This window comes from Saimiri boliviensis, chromosome 10 (genome assembly GCF_048565385.1).
Source record: "Saimiri boliviensis isolate mSaiBol1 chromosome 10, mSaiBol1.pri, whole genome shotgun sequence".
In the NCBI taxonomy this organism is placed as follows: Eukaryota; Metazoa; Chordata; class Mammalia; order Primates; family Cebidae; genus Saimiri; species Saimiri boliviensis.
Window position 1 is genome coordinate 26,918,634 of NC_133458.1, and position 19,925 is coordinate 26,938,558.

Below are 19,925 nucleotides of genomic sequence, written 5' to 3' on the forward strand. Positions count from 1 at the left end.
TTTATGTTTTGAAAACTTTTACTACTCATAAGTACAGGAAAAACAGAAGTTAAAAAAAATTAACAAATACTGGGGAAGTTACAGAGTTACAAGAAATCATAAAAGCACTAGTAAATAGTTATCCCTGGTCATCATTCCGTTACATTTGGGGCTTAACCTGCTTTCTTTTAGCCCCTCTCCAAACTCCCTTCTTAGATGTTGCTTCCTGGGAGCCCCTGTCCAGTGTTACCTGTGTTGGGTGATAGACCAGGCTACTCAGACTCTAGCACGAGGTAGATTCAAGTTGGCACCACTGCTGTGTCTGAATCCCAGGTTGCTCCCTCTGGCCCTGGGCAGAACTCTACTTCTCTTCTCCAGCCACCCTGGATCCCTAACCCCCTGAGTAGGAAGGCACTTTCCTATCTGGCCTCCAGGATTTCTCCTTTGAGCTCTAGGCTATCTGGCTTTAACCTTTAATTACCTCCTTTATCCCTTTGTGAGGTTTCTTTATTTCCTTATAACTTGGCTTTCTCTCCTGGTCTGTTTTTCTCTTCAGTTAGATTTGTCTGAAATATGTCCACTAGTCAGTAATTAAGCTGGCTGTATTCTTAAGTAAAGCTAGTTTTTATTTACCCTCTTCTAAACTAGTATTTGGGCCCAATCTTAATGTAGTCCTGTGGCTTCTACCATCATCATCTTGGGAGACTCTGCACTTCATTGGTTTTTTTCCAGTAGCCATCTCTCATGTTTCAAAATTCCTCCTGCTATTCTACCTCTCACCAGTGTTCTGCTTTTTAAGGGATTCTGTTACTTTGCCACTTAATTTCAGAGGGAAGTGAAATGCTGAACCCATCAAAGAATCAATCCCTTGCCAATTGAGAATACTAGCTCCTCCCACTTCTCCAGGTTCATTTTACTAACTCATAATGCAGGTGCCTCACACCCCAGTGAGAATTATTAACAGAATCTAAGAAGTACAATTTTATAATACCAAAATACACAAAACAACAATATAGAAATTACATATATAGTATAGGGAAAAACCAACAACAAGAAAACATTTCCACCAAGAGAGGAAAAAGAGGAGAGAGGTTTTCTCGCCCCTCTTCACTAAGGAGTTTTAAAACATAGATCTTACAAATTAGCCCAGATATTTCAACATTTGGTCTGCTGGCTATGGACTCTTTTGCTTGATGGTTTGTTTGATTTTTGTTTATAAAAGTTTGGCATATAGGGAATTGTTTAAAGTTTTGCTAGTAGTAAGTTATCTTTGACCCATCATATACCTGCTTAAAAACTCCTTTCTATTTAGTTTTTGTCAGAATTCTCAAATTTTTCATCCATGACCAATCTAAAATCTATGCTATACAATGAAAGAAGTGAAACACCAGGCCATAGATGGTAATAGATATCTTTTATCCATTCCCTTCTTTTTTGCATTTTCCCATCACAGATATTCCAAATTTTACTTATCACCTCAAGGTCTTAAACATCAGTGTGTCTCATTTCAGAAAAATAATGTTTTTCCTTCTAATCACAATGACAAAACAAATTCTTGATTTTTGATTTCCTTCAACTTGAAAAGAGTATAGCATAATAGAAAGGAATGTAGATTTGATAGACAGATGAGGTTTTGAATTCTGACCCTGACTGTGTAATCTTGGACAAATTATTTGATCTCTTAGGGTTTTTATAGAATGAAATGAAATGAAATAATAGGTAATTTGCTTTACATGGTGCCAGACACATAGAACCTTTTGGTGTTTAATTCTAGAACTATCCACTTTTTCCCCTTTATCCTCTCTAGAATCAGGTCTTCCCAAGAGTTCAAAAAACACATATCCTTAATCTCTTCCAGGAAGTTGTTCCATCAATTACTCCTTTCTTCAATCTACCTTTAATCTTTCCTCCTCCCCTTTACTCTATAAATGTATAACAATCTACCCTATCTGAAAAATTTGCGTTAACCCAACATCAATGTATTACCATAACACCTTCTCTCAAAAGCAATTTCTTGAAAGACTGTGGGCATTATAAGTCTCTGTTTAATTAGTCCTACTTATTATCTTTCATCCTTCAAGAATTTGTCCTTTACCCAAAAAGTTTTAGAAAAGCCTTTAAGGCAACATTCCTTCCAAGCATTCATTGTCTTTCAGCAGCTTTGTTTCCCCTGAATATTTATTGCACCAGTAACAATATGTGTTATATACACAACATTCTACCAATTGTTCCACATGTTGGACCTGTTTAATGCCACTACCAATTTAACTTTTTATTCCACTACCTATTCAGAACCATTCTAATCTTTATATTGCTTTTATTTATCAGGTTTTATTGCATCATATTTCTCATTATCTGGAACCGTTTCGACAAATGTAAACAACTTATTTTAAAACAATCTTTAATAGAAAATATTCATACTAAGATCAGCTGTAATAGTACATGTATGTGAGTTTATTTTCAGATTTCCATTAGAAATAGTACCTGCCATAGACTTATTCGTAATTATTTCAATTTCTTGACTTTCTGCCTACACTTTCTTAAAGTGCCATCGTAAGCTACCATACAATCTGATAGACTCGTACGTCTCCTCTGAATCTGTAGTCTCCCTTCCATTATTTTTTGTTCAGTATTAACCATATTAACACAGCATTCTATACTAAAAACACAACTTCAGTTAAGTAAGATTTGCCTCATAGTTCCTTAATTCACCTCCACTCACTCACTGGGATCCATATTAATGAGGAAACTTTGCATTCTTCTAAGCCAAGCATTTAATCTGAATTTTAACTCAAATACTAAAAAAGGGGGATTGGTAGAACATTACGATTCAGCCACCCTTCCCCCGCTCCTTTATCACTAGAATTGGCTTCAGCCTGGCTTTAAAATCAGTATTCCTACAATTTCACCCATTGGAAGATCTGCCAGGATTCTCAGTCTGAGACCTCCTTATTCGCCCACTTACTTGTCTTATTCCCAGTCTGCCATTCCTCAGACTCACTGAAATTTCTCTCATTCTCTTTCAAGCCATCTTCCTACCTGTTTGATATCCCTTTCCTACCCCGTCATCAATATCTCTAATTTTTATTGCTGACTTTACTTAAATAATCCCATCTCTACAGAATGCAATTTAATCATGGTATACTCACTCATTTCTGCCTTTTGCCTTAGGGAAAAAAAAAATCCAGCTCTATTAGTACCACCCAGTCTTTGTTCATCCATCCTTGAAATCGATTCACATGTGAATATGTATAAGCTTCCTCCTTGACCCACCTCCAGTGTTCAGAACATGTCCTTTCTGTTCTCTTGGTATCCAGCGTACTCACCTGCATCCTTGGCTAGTAGAACTGACATTCTGGGGATTGCTAATGAAGCTGTTCCTTCAGACTTGTCTTCATAAATCTATCTCTATATGGGACCGTTTATTCTCCTGACTCTAAGCATTCATTAAGTGTTTCCCTTAAGGAGTTTTAAGGCAGCCACCAAATTCCCTAATGACAAAGTCTTTCTATATACTTTTCCTCTTTGCCATTATTCTATACTTTGGATCAAGGGGCAATACCCACCTTACCAACTCTAACATTCCTAAATAATTCCCAAATTGATATAACCTATATACTGTCCCCTTAATTCCAATCTTGTTAAATAGAGTAATACTTGGTTTTCATTTTGGCCTCTGCTAATTTTGCTGCAGATCACATTAAACACATAATAACCTATGTCTAACCCCCACACTGGCAAATTTTACATTGTTAATCTTTTGCTTTCAAAATCTTGACTTCCAGTGATTACCAACACTGCCCTCCATATCGGTTGGGGTTGCTTTACCATCACCCTCTACAAAGTTTCTTCTTTTTCTGTTTTCCCACTCAATGAAGTAGTTACCACAAGAGGTTAAATGTTGTTACCCCGAACATACCACCGACTTCCCCCTGAGATTTCCCAGTGCCCCCAGTTTGGGAACTCTGCCTTCCACCTTCCCCTATTTCATGTCAGCCCTTTTACCGATGCTGAGCCCTGCACAAATTCATAAAGTTATCTCCCCTCTTACCTGCCTCCTGTCACTTCTTTTGCCATAAACTTCCGTCATCCAGTTTGCATTCCAAAAACTGCCTTCCAATGGCTGCCAGACTTCAGCTTCTCTCACTACATGCGGATGGAAACTTTGCAGTCTACACACAGTGTTGCCTCCCATGGTCATCTTCTAGATACTCCTTTTCATCTTCAACATCCAGTTCTATGTGCCCTGCCACCTCCAAGTCAGTCCACAGACTCAAGAATCTTTCTGGAGCTCTGACCCCTTCCTTCCTTGCCCCCACCAATGCCATCACTGTCAGCATCCATGTCCTCGACCTGCTGTACTGAGTCCATCTGCTGTATCACTTCACTCCTAGCCATCCTATATTCTCAGTTCTGCCTTTAAGGAACAGTGGTTTCCTCTCTCTGTTGTGTCCCCTTGCCTTTCATCATCTTGCCAAGCCCTTTACTGACACACTGTCCTCAGTGTTTCCAAGGTGCCAACACATCTACCCCTTGCTCCTGTGGCCTCCTCTCACCTCTCCTTCATTCCTCCCTTGTCTTACCCACACCGTGCTCTCCCCTCTATGACCTGCATCAAACAATGTGTGTAACAATATTAGGCAAACACTTTGCCTGCCATATAATCATTCATAATTATTTCAGTTTCTCAACTTTCTGCCTATACTTCCTTAAAGTGCCATCTAAAGCTACTATACAATGTACCCCCTGCTCCTGTGGCCTCATCTCACCTCTCCTTCATTCCTCCCTTGTCTTACCCACACCATGCTTTCTCCTCCACGACCTGCATCAAACACTTTGCCCCTTTTGGGCAAAAAAGAGGACTCTCTGCATTCACACCCACTCCTGCTCCTTGGCGTGCCCCCACTGCTGAAGCACATTCCCTGATCGTCTCAACAAGCTCACCTCTCTAAGCTGCTGGGCCCCATAACCTGCTCCAATTCATTCTTCCTGCCCATTGGGGAACACCTCTCCTCTATTCTGCTCTCCCACATGCTGCCAACTCACCCTCTGCTCTCCCAGCTTCTGGGCCCAGGCTGGTCGTTCCTCCTGCTTTCTTCCTGAACTGCATAGGGAGGTACTGTCCCATCTGCACCATCCTGCCTTCTCTCAGCACCATCTGTGATTCTCCCACTGCCTGAGTCATGTCCTCAGGTGCGTCCTCCCTTCTTGACCTGGCCCCGCACCCACTGCTCCAGCAGATGCAGACATCTCTGCGTCACACATACTGTACCAAATCCACACACTCTGCCCTCCACGCTCACATCCCAGTGGTCCAGGCTATGGGTCCTTTCCAGGGCCCCACAACCGTGACTCCCCTAAACTTTCCTGATTCCTTTCATGTCCTTTCATTACACTCTGGGGAGCATGCGCCTCTGAATCTTCTACTTCTTCCTGTCACCACCGCAGTTTTGTCATCAGCACTCACTCTTCTCTCCCCCTACCCTCCTCCCCACATCGACACAAATGCACCCAGTCTCAGCCTGCCTCTCCTGCCCTGCCTGAGACCCAACTCTCCGCTCCTCCTGGGTGCCCCTGCCAGTCCCACCCTCCTCCCGCCTTGTCCCTCCTTAGTGCCCATGTCTTCAAGACACTCTCCTTCCACGCTGTCTCCATCCCCCTTTGTGCCTTCCTTCCCCGTGACAACAGATCCCCTGCTCCCTGCTCTCACCCGCACAGCCCACTTCCTCTGTGTCACGGGGCCCTTTCTCGGCCTCACTCCTCCACCTGAGTCCTCCAGTCTGGGACCAAGGCGATGGAAATCCCAGCTCCACCACCACGGTCCCTGGTGCCTTTCGGCTACATCCATTTGCTCGCTGTCATCCCTGTCGTGGTCTGTCGGGAACTGTGTTCCCACACCTGACAGTCTTGACCCTGATGCCTCCCTCAGCCCCGCCACAGGTGCCTCCTCCCCTCACACTCCACATCTCTGCCCAGCCCTCCCTCCTCCCACGTCCACCAGTGATTCTCACCTGAGGATGCAGGACCCCAAGGCGGCCTATCAGAAGCATCTTTTGGGCTCAGTTCCTTGCTTTGCTATTGTCTGTGTTCCTTTTAGAGACTGCTTTTTCCCCTTAGTTTTTCTGAGCTCAGCACCCCTCAGATGATTGGATAGGCCTGCCTGGGGATCCATGCCCCCAGCCCTCCCTCCAGGTGAAAACCACCCCCCACCCCAGATAAGAATCACTGCTGTGGACGGCCACCTTGACTCCCTAGGCCTCACTCCCTCGTTTCACACCCAGACCATTCTAATGCCTGCCATGAAACTTCCCACTGAAACTTATCTCTTTTGCCTCCCCACCCCCATTAGGCCTGGCAGTCTCTGCTTGGAACCACCTCCCTATTTGCCCTTCAACACACCTGTGACCACCTTCTCTGCTTGGAACCACCTTCCCTATTTGCCCTTCAACACACCTGTGACCCCCAAAACCAGTGTGCATTGGAGACTTGTTCCTTTAATGCCTCCCCACCCCATACTTCTTGTCCTCCTACCTGATAGGACTCTCAGGCACTGTGTCAATATCTTCGGTCTCAACCTGTTTATTATGGGTGCTTACTATTGTCAGTTTTCCTTAATCCCCCCTCCTTTCTTTTCAAATTCTTGACAAGACAGTCCTGCAGAAACGTCCCCCTTTGCTTCCCAAGTTCACAGTTGTGTCCTAAAAACCAACCATTTACCTTGACCTTTTGACCTACGAGAAACCACTATCATTTACTTCTTTTGGTGGATTCAGAAGTCTTCCCCAGTCTGTATTCATCACCGTCAGCATTAGACATGTAACCCACTAGCTCAGTTAAATAAGGTTTTTTTCCAACACAGAATTTGACTCGGTTATCCCCATCTGGTTGCCTACCTCCCCTCCCACTCATATCCCACTGCTCCCAATCCTTCCCTCCTTTCTAACCCAGTCAGTCCCAACCCAGACCCCACCCCATACCCCATCCCCACCACACACCCTTCCCCACCCGATCCATAGTAAACAGCCTGGCCCAAGATTTGCACCTTTGCAATAAAGTTCAAGGCTTTAAGAGCAGCCGTTCCTTCCTGCCCAGCGCTGTCCACCCCTTTTATGCCTCCCCTTCCCCATGCCAGACTTTGCAGGCTGCCCTGAGCACTCCAGGTTCCTTTGTTCCTACTCCACCTGTGGCTATCCTGCCTGTGGCTGTCCTGCCTGTGGCTGTCCTGCCCGGCTCCCTTCCACCACACTCTCTGCCCTCCATCCTTCCCTGGGCGACCCTCCACCCCGTCTGTCTTCTGTAGGTGACTCCCCAGTTGTGCTGCCTCATCGTCCCACTTCCACATTCTTTCTTGCAGCCTTTCCCCTTGTGACACATTTCTTCTCTTTCCTTCCTTGGCCAAGGGAAGGCACCTGCCTGTCTGTGGCCCATATTTCTCTCAACCACCCAGGGCCTGTCGCTTCATGGGACTCGGTCATCTCTTCTCCACAGGGATGCGCTCACTGCTTTGACCTGCTCTCACTGCTCAAACTTTTCCATCCTCTCCCTATCCCACCTTCTCTTCAACACTGTTTTCTGTTGCTCCTCCATATCTTCACTCATTCCACTCATCCACTTCCTAAGGCAAGGCCAATGCCTTCCCTTAAGCTGCCTTTTCCTTCTCCTCTTCCACTTTAGCCTTGTTTCCTCTTTTCTCTTTCTGTTTCATGAAGTGAGTTCCTACAAAACTCTCCAGCCAGTCCTGCCACTTCCTCCTTTCCTCACCACCATTATTTCCATTTACCTCTGATAGGGACCCCATGAGCTGATGCACCCCTGCCCATCATCCTGATCTTGCACTACCCATTGAAGCCATCTAGATCCACCATTTCTTCTTTCCATCTTGGCCACACTGCCTTTACTACACCCTTGTTTAGAATTTAAGACCTTCTTACACAGGTCCTGCCATCCATCCTGTCCTTCCTTTCTTCCTCTCTGCCTTCTGAAAAAGTCTCCAAAAATGAAGCACCCATGTCAGCACCCAAACCTTCATCCTCTCCAACCTCTGGGCATACTGCCTTACGATGTGACCATTTACTACTGACCTGATCTCCCACTAAATCTAAGATGCTACCTGTGTTTGAAGGCCCCTTCTTCTAACTTCACGCGCCTCTGTCGTGAAGTGTGGTGTAGTGTGTATTTTCAGTTGCAAGCTACACCTCCTCCATCCTCTCAGGCTCCCTTGACAACAGAAGCTCAGATGCAGTGGTCACTGGGAATTGTCTCCTCTCCATTAGTTCTCTCTAACACTTGCAAGCATCTTTGTGCCAACATCCTGGACGCAAAACACGAGTCCTTCCCCGAGCCCCAAGGTTACCTGTCAGTAGGCTCCATGCAGGTGCTGCCTGAATGTGCAGTGATGCCCTGTTTCCTCCATTTACCCTGAGCGATTTAGGCGCTTTTTCCCTACTTTCTCCTAAGGATCCACTTCTGAAAAGCCTGGGATTTTTCCACCCTGCCCTAGTCCTATGGGCTGGCTTTGATAAGAGGCATGGCACCAACTTCCCTGAGATCTGATAAAGCCCCATCTGGGGAACTTTGATTTCCTCCTTCCCCTTTTCTGCATCGGACCCTGTATGGGCAGTCAGCTCCCCACAGGCTCATGTTGTTCTCTCCTCTCATGCACCACAAAGCTTTCTTTTGCCATCAGCTTCCAGGACCCCACTCGCATCACACCACCTCCACAAGGCTGCCCCACTCCAACATCTCACTTTTTCCACACAAGGTTCACATGTAAATCCTACACCACCCATCCACTGTTTCCTCCACCATCATCTCCCAGACACACTCCACCTCATCTTCAACATCCAGTGCTGGTGCCCTGCTGCCTCCAAGTGATTCCACAGACTGAGGAATATTTCTTGAGCTCTGACCCCTTCCTGCCATGCCCCCAAACAGTGCCACCACTGCCAGTGTCCGTGTCCTCAACCTGCTGTACTGAGTCCATCTGCTGTCTCAGTTCACCCCTAACCATTCTCAGTGGTCACTATATTCTCAGTCCTGCCTCGAAGGAACAGTGGTTTTGTCTCTCTGTTGTATCCACTGGCCTTTCATCATCTCGCCATGCCCTTACTGACACACTTCCCTCAATGTTCCCAAGGTGCCAAGATCTCTGCACCCTACTCCTGTGGCCTCCTCTCACCTCTCCTTCATTCCTCCCTTGTCTTACCCACACCGTGCTCTCCCCTCTATGACCTGCATCAAACAATGTGTGTAACAATATTAGGCAAACACTTTGCCTGCCGTATAATCATTCATAATTATTTCAGTTTCTCAACTTTCTGCCTATACTTCCTTAAAGTGCCATCTAAAGCTATTATACAATGTACCCCCTGCTCCTGTGGCCTCATCTCACCTCTCCTTCATTCCTCCCTTGTCTTACCCACACCATGCTTTCTCCTCCACGACCTGCATCAAACACTTTGCCCCTTTTGGGCAAAAAAGAGGACTCTCTGCATTCACACCCACTCCTGCTCCTTGGCGTGCCCCCACTGCTGAAGCACATTCCCTGATCGTCTCAACAAGCTCACCTCTCTAAGCTGCTGGGCCCCATAACCTGCTCCAATTCATTCTTCCTGCCCATTGGGGAACACCTCTCCTCTATTCTGCTCTCCCACATGCTGCCAACTCACCCTCTGCTCTCCCAGCTTCTGGGCCCAGGCTGGTCGTTCCTCCTGCTTTCTTCCTGAACTGCATAGGGAGGTACTGTCCCATCTGCACCATCCTGCCTTCTCTCAGCACCATCTGTGATTCTCCCACTGCCTGAGTCATGTCCTCAGGTGCGTCCTCCCTTCTTGACCTGGCCCCGCACCCACTGCTCCAGCAGATGCAGACATCTCTGCGTCACACATACTGTACCAAATCCACACACTCTGCCCTCCACGCTCACATCCCAGTGGTCCAGGCTATGGGTCCTTTCCAGGGCCCCACAACCGTGACTCCCCTAAACTTTCCTGATTCCTTTCATGTCCTTTCATTACACTCTGGGGAGCATGCGCCTCTGAATCTTCTACTTCTTCCTGTCACCACCGCAGTTTTGTCATCAGCACTCACTCTTCTCTCCCCCTACCCTCCTCCCCACATCGACACAAATGCACCCAGTCTCAGCCTGCCTCTCCTGCCCTGCCTGAGACCCAACTCTCCGCTCCTCCTGGGTGCCCCTGCCAGTCCCACCCTCCTCCCGCCTTGTCCCTCCTTAGTGCCCATGTCTTCAAGACACTCTCCTTCCACGCTGTCTCCATCCCCCTTTGTGCCTTCCTTCCCCGTGACAACAGATCCCCTGCTCTCTGCTCTCACCCGCACAGCCCTCTTCCTCTGTGTCACGGGGCCCTTCTCTCGGCCTCACTCCTCCACCTGAGTCCTCCAGTCTGGGACCAAGGCGATGGAAATCCCAGCTCCACCACCACGGTCCCTGGTGCCTTTCGGCTACATCCATTTGCTCGCTGTCATCCCTGTCGTGGTCTGTCGGGAACTGTGTTCCCACACCTGACAGTCTTGACCCTGACGCCTCCCTCAGCCCCGCCACAGGTGCCTCCTCCCCTCACACTCCACATCTCTGCCCAGCCCTCCCTCCTCCCACGTCCACCAGTGATTCTCACCTGAGGATGCAGGACCCCAAGGCGGCCTATCAGAAGCATCTTTTGGGCTCAGTTCCTTCCTTTGTTATTGTCTGTGTTCCTTTTAGAGACTGCTTTTTCCCCTTACGTTTTCTGAGCTCAACACCCCTCAGATGATTGGATAGGCCTGCCTGGGGATCCATGCCCCCAGCCCTCCCTCCAGGTGAAAACCACCCCCCACCCCAGATAAGAATCACTGCTGTGGACGGCCACCTTGACTCCCTGGCCTTTCCTCTCCCATTTCTAGCATTTAGTATGTTGGTAGTTCCGGCTACACTTCCTCCTCAAAAGACCTCGGCATTTCCCTCCCCCTGCCCAACAGTCCTGGTGCTTTTCACTTGGAACCACCTCACTGTCTTCCCCGTTTACGCCTTCACACACAGCATGCCCAAAAGGCCAGTCTGCATGAGAGAGTTGTGCTTTGGACACCTGCGCATCCTACCGTTCATACGCCTGATCCATCCACTATGACTCCCAGGCACTCAGTTCATACCTGTGGCCTCAGTCTTATTCTCCTAGGCACCTGCTCCTGACATTTTTCCTTAATCATCCCTCCTCTTTTCACATCACTGACAAGGCGCCTCCAAAGAGACTTCCCATTTTAGTGGTCATCATCCTGTTTGCTTCCCAGAAACCAGCCCTTTATCTTAGCCTTTCACCCTTTCTGAGCTACTCTGTTTTTTTTCTTTTGGTGGAGTCAGATGTCTCCTCTAGCCTGTATTTATTAACTTCAACACTCAACATATAATTGTCCACCAGTCAGATTAATAAGATGGTATTCTCAGTGCCTACAGCTTGGCTCACTTCACCTTACCCCAGACCCTCTCCCAATCCCAGTCCCACTGCCCCCAACCCTGCCCCACCCATTCATCCCCTACCCAAACCATCCCAAACCCCATCCCCACCACCCACCCTTCCCCGCCGGATCCGTAGTAAAGAGCCTGGCCCAAGATTCGCACCTTTGCAACAAAGTTCAAGCTTTAGGAGCAGCCATTCCTCCTGCCTATTGCTATCCACCTCTTTTACACTTCCCCTTCCCCATGATGAACTTTGCAGGCTGCCCTGAGCACTCCAGGTTCCTTTCTTCCTACTCTGGTACCTCCTGTTTCACCTCGTTCCGCCTGTGGCTGTCCTGCCTGGCTCTTTTGAGTTGTTCCACCACGCTCTCTGCCCTCCATCCTTCCCTGGGGGACCCTCCACCCTGTCTGTCTTCTGTAGGTGACTCCCCAGTTGCGCTGCCTCATTGTCCCACTTCCCCATTCTTTCTTGCAGCCTTTCCCCTTGTGACACATTTCTTCTCTTTGCTTTCTTGTCCAAGGGAAGGCACCTGCCTGTCTGTGGTCCATATTTCTCTCAACCGCCCAGGACCTGTCACTTCATCAGACTCAGTCGTCTCTTCTCCATAGGGATGCGCTCACTGCTTTGACCTGCTCTCACCGCTCAAACTTTTCCATCCTCTCCCTATCCCACCTTCTCTTCAACAACTGTTTTCTGTTGCTTTTCCAGATCTTCCACTGATTCAGGCCAGCGCCTTCCTGGATGCTGCCTTTTCCTTGCCCTCTTCCACTCCAGCCTCCTCTTTTCTCTTTCTCTTCCATGAAATGAGTTCCTACAAAACTCCACAGCCAGTCCTGACACTTCCTCCTATCCTTCCTCTCCTCACCTCTACTATATCCATTTACCTCCGATAGGGCTCCCATGAGCTGATGCACCCCTGCCCATGTTGCTTGCTACTCAGGCTGTCCAGATCCACCGTTTCCTCTTTCCCTCTAGGCCACACTGCCTTCACTACACCTGTGTTTAGGATTTAAGACCTTCTTCTTACTCAGGTTCTGGCCTCTGTCCTATTCTGCCTTTCCTCCACTCTTGCCTCCCAAGAAAGAATTACCCTTGCCTCTATCCAGCTCTGCTGCCCTGACTACCACTGGATTTACTGTCTAACTGTGTCCCCATCTGCTACTGACCTTACTTTTCCCACTAATCCTGTCATGCTCCAGTAGGCTTGAAGCCTGTGTCCCCCACCCCCACTGGAGCCTCATGACGTCTGTGGATATTTTGCTTCGAAAGCTGCACTTCTGTACCTTTCTCCCACTCTTGAACAGCGAAACCAATGATTTAATGATCACTGCAAATTGTCTTCTCTGCATTGCTTGCAGTCCCTCCTTTGCCATTTGTAAGCATCTTTTTGCCCACATCCTGGACTCAAACCACGAGTCCATCACCAAGTTTCTGAGTTACCTGCTAGTGGTTTCTGTGGAGCTGCTGTCCCAATGTGCTGTGATCCCTGATGCCCTCTCTGTAACCCCAGTTTCTTTGGCCCTGTCCCCCATTTTCTCCGAAGGACCTCAGTTTGCAAATGCCCAGGCTCTTGCTTCTCCAGTCTGCTCTGCTCCTATGGTCTGGCCTTAATACTGCTTATTTCAACAGTTTGCACTGTGAGGTCTGGCACGGCCCCCATTTTGGGAATTATGTGTTCCATCTCCCCCTTTTCCATGTTGGTGCCTCTCAAAGCTCAGTTCTGCCCCTCCCCCACACAAATTCATGAGGTTATTTCTCCTCTTACACCCCTCTTGTCCCTTTCTCTTCCCATCAACATCACTGACCCATCTCACGACCCACATAGTGCCTTCTGACTCCAGACTAGATAAAGTTTGCAACCTTTCACCAGCCATTCACTGCCTTTTCTTACACTGCTGTCTTTCTGAGACCCTCTGATTGGTCTTCAACATCTAGTCTACATTCCCTACCACCTCAGGGTCAATCCATGCACTCAGGAGTCTTTTCCTTAAGGTCTGCTCCCAGCCTGAGCTGCCTTCACTGCTGCTACTGCCAGCCTCTTTGTCCCCAGCATGCTGTATTCAGTTCATCTGCTGTCTGATATGAACCCCGACCATTTTACCTTCCCCATTCTGCCACTAAGGAGACAACGGTTTCCTCTCTAGATAACATCCCCCGACCTTCCTTCCCCTCACCTTCCCTCTCACTGATACATTGGTCCCAACATTTCTGAGGCACCACAGCCACTGCACCCTCCTACTTTGGTCTCCCACCTCTCCCTCCTTCCTTGCTTGTCTTACCTATACCACAATTTCTCTTCCATGGACTTCTCCGTAGACCTTGTAAAGTTCCTGGATTCCCCGTGTCCCTCCCTCCTTATTGGTTTTTGGCATCGGATCCCCCACTCCTACCCTGTCCCCCAACCCCCGCACCTTGGAACTACAGGCTCTTTCTCTGAATATTTTGCTTCACAAACTATACCTCCATTCATTTCTGCCACTCCTGAACAGCAAAACCAAGGATTTGGATGCAAGTCATCCCTTGATGCAACACATTCCCTGATCCTCTCAACAAGTTCTCCTCTCTAAGCTGCTGGGCTCCATGGCCTGCTCCAACGCATTCTTCCTGCCCATTAGGGAACGCCTCTCCTCTGTCCTGCTCTCCCATGTGTTGCAGACTCATCCCCTGATGTCCCAGCGGCCAGCTCCTGGGCCCAGGCTGCTCGTTCCTCCTGCTTTCTTCCTCTGCTGCGTAGCACGGTACTGTCCCACCTGCACCATCTTTTCCCTCCACTATCTGTGATTCTCCCACTGCCTGAGTCATGTTCTCAGGTGCGTCCTCCCTTCTTGACCTGGCCCCGCACCCAGTGCTCCAGCAGATGCAGACATCTCTGCGTCACACATACCATACCACATCCACCAGCTCTGCACAGCTGTCCATGCTCATGCCCCACTGGCCCAGGCTATGGGTCCTTTCCAGCACCCCACAATCCTGACTCCCAAAAACCTTCCTGATTCCTTTCACATCTTTTTCTCTTAAACCATGTGCAAACACTCTGGGGAGCATGCGCCTCTGAATCTCCTACCTTCTTCCTGTCACCAGAGCAGTTTTGTCATCAGCACTCACTTTTTCCTCCCCCCACCTTCCTCCCCACATCCACGCAAACACACCCAGTCTCAGCCTGCCTCTCCTGCCCTGCCTGAGACCCGACTCTCCACTCCTCCTGGGTGCTTCTGCCAGTCCCACCCTCCTCCCGCCTTGTCCCTCCTTAGTGCCCATGTCTTCAAGACACTCTCCTTCCACGCTGTCTCCATCCCCGTTTACGCCTTCCTTCCCCGTGACAACAGATCCCCTGCTCCCTGCTCCCACCCGCACAGCCCACTTCCTCTGTGTCACGGGGCCCTTCTCTCGGCCTCCCTCCTCCACCTGAGTCCTCCAGTCTGGGACCAAGGCGATGGAAATCCCAGCTCCACCACCACGGTCCCTGGTGCCTTTCGGCTACATCCATTTGCTCGCTGTCATCCCTGTCGTGGTCTGTCGGGAACTGTGTTCCCACACCTGACAGTCTTGACCCTGATGCCTCCCTCAGCCCCGCCACAGGTGCCTCCTCCCCTCACACTCCACATCTCTGCCCAGCCCTCCCTCCTCCCACGTCCACCAGTGATTCTCACCTGAGGATGCAGGACCCCAAGGCGGCCTATCAGAAGCATCTTTTGGGCTCAGCTCCTTCCTTTGCTGTTCTCTGTGTTCCTTTTAGAGACTGCTTTTTCCCCTTACGTTTTCTGAGCTCACCACTGCTCACCCTTCAGATGATTGGATAGGCCTGCCTGGGGGTCATGCCCCTGGCCCTCCCTCTGGTGAAACCCACCCCCCACCCCAGATAAAAATCACTGATGTCGATGGCCACTTTGACTCCCTGCAGCCACCTTGGTTCCCTGCACTTCAGTCTGTAGTTTCAGGCCTGGAACATTCTAGTGCTTCCCTTTAACTTCTCACTCAAAGCTCTCAACATTTCCTCCTCTGCCCCTCTCACATAGGCCTGGTACTCTCCCCGTGGAGCCATCCCATTCCCTTCCTTATTTTCTCTCTGTAATACAACATACATGGAATCTTACTCTAGGTGAGAGTTGTTCTTTCAATGCCTCCCACCCTGCCGTTGGTGCCCCTCCCTGCCACCTGATAGGACTCTCAGGTACTCTGTCCTTACCTATGGCCTCCACCTGGTTCTTCTGGGTGCTGACTATCGTCCCTTTTTAATCACCACTCGTATTTTAGATCTGTGGTAAGGTGCAACCATCCAAGAGACTCCCCTTTTGATTCACATAATCCTTTTGTTTGTAAGAATCCAGCCCCTTACCTTGACCTTGCACCCTACCTGAGGCTACTCTCTTTTCTTTTTTGCCTGGATTCAGGGTCTTCCCTAGCCTGAATTCATCACCCTCAACCTTGAACGTATGTAATCTATCAGTCAAATACAGTGGTGTTCTCAATGCTGGGAGCTTGGCTCTGTATCCCCTATCTCCCACCCGCCCCCAACCTGATTCCCTCTCCCCATCCCCTGCCCCACCCCCACCATTCCCACCCCTGCCCTCCCATCCAACCCAATTAACCCCCCCAAACCCTCCAACCCAATTAACCCTCCCAAACCCAGACCCAAACCCCCAAACCCTACCCCAAAACCCATCCCCACCACCCACCCTTTCCCGCCGGATCCGTGGTAAAGAGCCTGGCCCAAGATTCATACCTTTGCAACAAAGTTCAAGGCTTTAAGAGCAGCCGTTCCTTCCTGCCCATTGCTGTCCACCCCTTTTACGCTTCCCCTTCCCCATGCCAGACCTTGCAGGCTGCCCTGAGCACTCCAGGTTCCTTTGTTCCACTCTGAGACCTCCCCCTTCTCCTGGCTCCACCTGTGGCTGTCCTGCCTGTGGCTGTCCTGCCTGGCTCCCTTCCACCACACTCTCTGCCCTCCATCCTTCCCTGGGGGACCCTCCACCCTGTCTGTCTTCTGTAGGTGACTCCCCAGTTGTGCTGCCTCATCGTCCCACTTCCACATTCTTTCTTGCAGCCTTTCCCCTTGTGACACATTTCTTCTCTTTGCTTCCTTGGCCAAGGGAAGGCACCTGCCTGTCTGTGGTCCATATTTTTCTTAACCACCCAGGGCCTGTCACTTCATCAGACTCAGTCGTCTCTTCTCCATAGGGATGTGCTCACTGCTTTGACCTGCTCTCACTGCTCAAACTTTTCCATCCTCTCCCTATCCCACCTTCTCTTCAACAACTGTTTTCTGTTGCGTCTCCAGATCTTCCACTGATTGAGGCCAGCGCCTTCCTGAGGCTGCCTTTTCCTTCCCCTCTTCCACTCCAGCCTTGTTTCAACTCTTTTCTCTTTCAGTTCCCTGAAATGAGTTCCCACGAAACTCCACAGCCAGTCCTGCCACTTCCTCCTCTTCCTCCTTTCCTTGCCTCCATTATTTCTATTTACCTCGGATAGGGCCCAAGTGAGCCGATACACCCCTGCCTAGTGTGCCTGCCCGTCCACTACCTATCGAGGCCATCTGGATCCACCATTTTCTCTTGGCCACAGTACCTTCACTACACCTGTGTTTATTGTTTAAGACCTTCTTCTTACACAGGTCCTGCCCTCCATCCCATTCTGCCTTTCCTCTTCTTTTGCTCTCTACCTTGAGTCTTCCAGACATGAAGCCTTCATCCCAGCGCCCAGCACCCTGACCATCTCCAAACCCTGGGCATACTCTCTCCCGCTGTGCCCATTTGCTACTGACCTAAACCTCTCCCACTGAACTTTCAAAGGCCCTCCTCCTCAGCTTCACTATGTACCTCTGCGTATATTTTGCATTACAAGCTATGCCTGCATCCTTTCAGCCACTCTTAAACAGCAGAAACTTGGATTCAATGACTGTTGCAAATTGTCTCCTTTACATTGGTTCCTAGCAGCTCCTCTGGCATTTGCAAACACACCTCTGTCTACAATCTGGGATCAGTCTGCTTGAGTTCAGTAAGTCCGTAAGGTCAGCTGCCTATGGTTTCTATGCAGGTGTCATGTTAGTGTGCAGTGCTGACCACTTCCTTTGTTTAACCAATCACTGTGGCCCTCACCCACTTTCTCCTAAAGGCTGCCAGAGCTGTTGCTCCATTCTGCCTCTGTGGTCTGGTCTTGATAGCAGACATGCCACCAACTTGTGTCCTGAGATCTGCTGACACCCCAATTTGGGAGTCTGAATTCTGCCTCTCCTTTTTTCCCTTGCTCCCTTTACCAATGTTGAGACCCTCAAATTCATGAGATTCTCCACCTGTCATGCACCTTGTGCTCATGTCCTTTTCTGTTCAACTTCCTGGACCCATCTTGAGTCCGACATCATGCCTTGAGGACTGTTTGACAATAGTTTGTTTTTTTATTTAAGATAGGCTGCATATCCCTCTACTGTTATTTTCCAGAGACCCTCAGCTTCATCTTCAGCATCCGCTCCTGCCACTGCCACCCGTAAGTCAGTTACTGCATTCTGCAGTCATTTCCTTGATGTCTGCTCCCTTCCTGTCCTGCCCTTGCTACTGCAAACACTGGCATCCTTTTTTCCACAATATGCTGCATTGGATTCATCTGCTCTCTTAAGTCACCCTAATCATCCTACATGTTTGGTTCTGCCATATTGGAAACAGTTGTTTTCTGTCTCCCAGTCAATCCACCTGACCTTGCATCATCTCCCATGCCCTTCTTGACACTGTGGTCCCCAGCAGTGCCAAGGTGCCTGCATCTCCTACATCCTCCCTATCTATTGCCATCTCCCACCTCTCCCCATTCCTTGCTTGTCTTACGCACACTATGCTTTATCATCCACAAACTGCGTCACACACTTTGCCCCTTCTGGGGTGAAGTCCCTGGATTGTCTCCATCTGCTCCCTCCCTCTGGTGCCTGGCCCGCCTCCTTTACTGCAGCGCATCCCTCATCCTCCCAACAAGCTCTCCTCTCTTAGCTTCTGGGCTCCATGGCCTGCTTCAACTCATTCTTCCTGCCCATTAGGGCACGCCTCTCCTCTGTCCTGCTCTCCCATGTGTTGCAGACTCATCCCCTGATGTCCCAGCGGCCAGCTCCTGGGCCCAGGCTGCTCGTTCCTCCTGCTTTCTTCCTCTGCTGCGTAGCACGGTACTGTCCCACCTGCACCATCCTGCCTTCTCCCAGCACCGTCTGTGATTCTCCCACTGCCTGAGTCATGTTCTCAGGTGCGTCCTCCCTTTTTTTTTTTTTTTTTTTTCTTTTTTTTGGGACGGAGTTTCTCTCTTGTTACCCAGGCTGGAGTGCAATGGCACAATCTCGGCTCACCGCAACCTCTGCCTCCTGAGTTCAGGCAATTCTCCTGCCTCAGCCTCCTGAGTGGCTGGGATTACAGGCACGTGCCACCATGCCCAGCTAATTTTTTATATTTTTAGTAGAGACGGGGTTTCACCATGTTGACCAGGATGGTCTCGATCTCTTGACCTCATGATCCACCCGCCTCGGCCTCCCAAAGCGCTGGGATTACAAGCGTGAGCCACTGCACTCAGCACGTCCTCCCTTCTTGACCTGGCCCCGCACCCACTGCTCCAGCAGACGCAGACATCTCTGCGTCACACATACCATACCACATCCACAAGCTCTGCCCAGCTATCTGTGCCCACGTCCCAGTGGCCCAGGCTATGCGTACCTTCTAGCACCCCCCAACCCTGACTCCCCAAAACCTTCTCAACTCCCTTTGCATCATTTCTTTCGCATTCTTGTGCAAACACTAGGGAGCATGTGCCTCTGAATCTCCTACCTTCTTCCTGTCACTGCAGCAGTTTTGTCATCAGCACTCGCTCCTGTCCCCTCTCCACCTGCCTACACCCCCCCAGAGAAACGCACCCGGTCTCAACCTGCCTCTCCTGCTCTGCCTGAGACCCAGCTCTCCACTAATCCTGGGTGCCCCTGCCAGTCCCACCCTCCTCCCGCCTTGTCCCTCCTTAGTGCCCATGTCTTCAAGACACTCTCCTTCCACGCTGTCTCCATCCCCCTTTGCGCCTTCCTTCCCCGTGACAACAGATCCCCTGCTCTCACCCGCACAGCCCACTTCCTCTGTGTCACGGGGCCCTTCTCTCGGCCTCCCTCCTCCACCTGAGTCCTCCAGTCTGGGACCAAGGCGATGGAAATCCCAGCTCCACCACCACGGTCCCTGGTGCCTTTCGGCTACATCCATTTGCTCGCTGTCATCCCTGTCGTGGTCTGTCGGGAACTGTGTTCCCACACCTGACAGTCTTGACCCTGACGCCTCCCTCAGCCCCGCCGGCGGGCATGTGCCTCTTCCCCTCACACTCCACATCTCTTCGTGGCCCTCCCTCCTCCCACGTCCACACCAGTGATTCTCACCTGAGGATGCAGGACCCCGAGGCGGCCTATCTGAAGCATCTTTAGGGCTCAGTTTCTTCTTTTGCCATTGTCTGTATTCGTTTTAGAGACTGCTGTTTTTTTCCTTTTCTTTTTCTGAG

At 49.7% G+C, this 19,925-nt stretch overlaps 2 protein-coding genes across 5 annotated transcripts in view; one reads left to right on the forward strand and one right to left on the reverse strand.

Annotated features, from left to right (window-relative positions):
* COPG2 (COPI coat complex subunit gamma 2) overlaps positions 1-19,925 on the forward strand; it is a 140,702-nt gene that overhangs the window by 99,770 nt on the left and 21,007 nt on the right. The gene's annotated exons all lie outside the window — the stretch shown is intronic.
* The window catches only part of MEST (mesoderm specific transcript), a 55,749-nt gene continuing 35,824 nt past the window's right edge, over positions 1-19,925 (reverse strand). For 2 of the 4 annotated variants that reach the window (XM_039473110.2, XM_010343045.3), the window contains exon 12: positions 1-19,925. This exon is cut by the window's right edge and continues 22,306 nt beyond it. The gene's annotated coding sequence lies outside the window, so the exon portion shown is untranslated. The other 2 variants (XR_012512032.1, XR_012512031.1) reach the window with 2 other exon arrangements.